The sequence below is a fragment of the Oncorhynchus mykiss genome, chromosome 6 (assembly GCF_057628025.1).
Source record: "Oncorhynchus mykiss isolate SJ-2025 chromosome 6, ASM5762802v1, whole genome shotgun sequence".
Lineage (NCBI taxonomy): Eukaryota > Metazoa > Chordata > Actinopteri > Salmoniformes > Salmonidae > Oncorhynchus > Oncorhynchus mykiss.
This window is the reverse complement of record NC_143027.1, coordinates 10,353,367-10,354,778: the sequence shown is the minus strand read 5'-3', so window position 1 is coordinate 10,354,778 and position 1,412 is coordinate 10,353,367.

The window sequence follows — 1,412 nt, the reverse complement described above, 5'->3', positions numbered from 1 at the left end:
AAAAAACCAACTCGTTTTCGTTTTCTGCATTTTAAAAACAAAACCCTTAAATCGACCTGTTTTCTCATTTATTGTGTCAAAATTGGACATGGAATAAAAGAAAACAAATAACACAATTTATGAAATGTTTTATTTTCTTTTTTTGCTTTGTTCATATCCTGAAGTACACACCCCCTCATAGAATATTCATGAGTTTAGGAGGTGTATTGAAAGCCTAGGTTGGCAGCAAAAACAATGGACTAGACTATGTGAGTGTGACAGGAAGATACAAATACTCATGCTAGCTAAGATGCAGAACTTATCATGAAGGTAGCATGCCAATAGAACAAACTCAACTACAACTGAACAAAGTTGGCTTGCACATGAATGAAGATGGTGCCAACAGACATGGCAGCTCTGCTTCTAGCTCCTAAGCAACTTTGCAGTATTTAGGTTTTTGTGTGTGCTATATTTTACATTATTAGCCCAGAATGTTTTTTGTTTAATTAAATACCATAAATAACTTTTGGATATCGAAGCGGCGGTAACTCACAAGCATTACAACCAGAAATACAACTTTCCCTAATTGCATCCTGAGGACAATTGAACTTATGCCAGAGGCTGCCCCAAGACGTATCCGGTGGAGAAGAGGTATTCAGAGTGGACCTCTAGTATGACTCAGGAGGCGTGCACACCAGCCACCACTTCCGAGTATATTACTCGCTAATGTTCAGTCCCTGGCCAATAAATTAGACGAGCACAGGGCGAGGAGCTCCTTCCAGAGAGACATCAGGGACTGTAACATACTCTGTTTCACTGAATCAAGGCTCTCTCCAGCTGTACTGTCCATACAGCCAGCTGGGTTCTCGGTACATCATGCAGACAGGAATAAAGAACTCTCCGGGAAGAAGAAAGGTGGGTGTGTATGTTGGTGTGATTGTGATAACGTACAAGTCATTTTCTTCACCCGACCTAGAATATCTCACAATCAATTGCCGAGCATATTACCTCCCAAGAGAATTATCTTTGGTTATCGTCACAGCCGTGAATATTCCCCCTCGAGCTGATACCACGACGGCCCTCGAGGAACTACATTGAACTTTGCACAAACTTCTAACCACATATCCTGAGGCTGCATTTATTGTAGCTGGGGATTTTAACAAAACAAATAGGGATAAAGCTACCAAAGTTCTATCAACACATTGCCTGGAGTACTTGCACATTAAACTCGACCATTGTTACTTCCCCTTCCGGGATGGCTCCAAGGCCCTCCCTTCGGCAAATCAGATCACGACTCCATCCTGCTCCTCCCTTCCTATTGTCAAACTCAAACAGGAAGTACCCGTGCTAAGGTATATTCAACGCTGGTCTGACAATCGGAATCCATGCTTCAAGTTTGTTTTGATCACAAGGAATGGGATAGATGTTCCAGG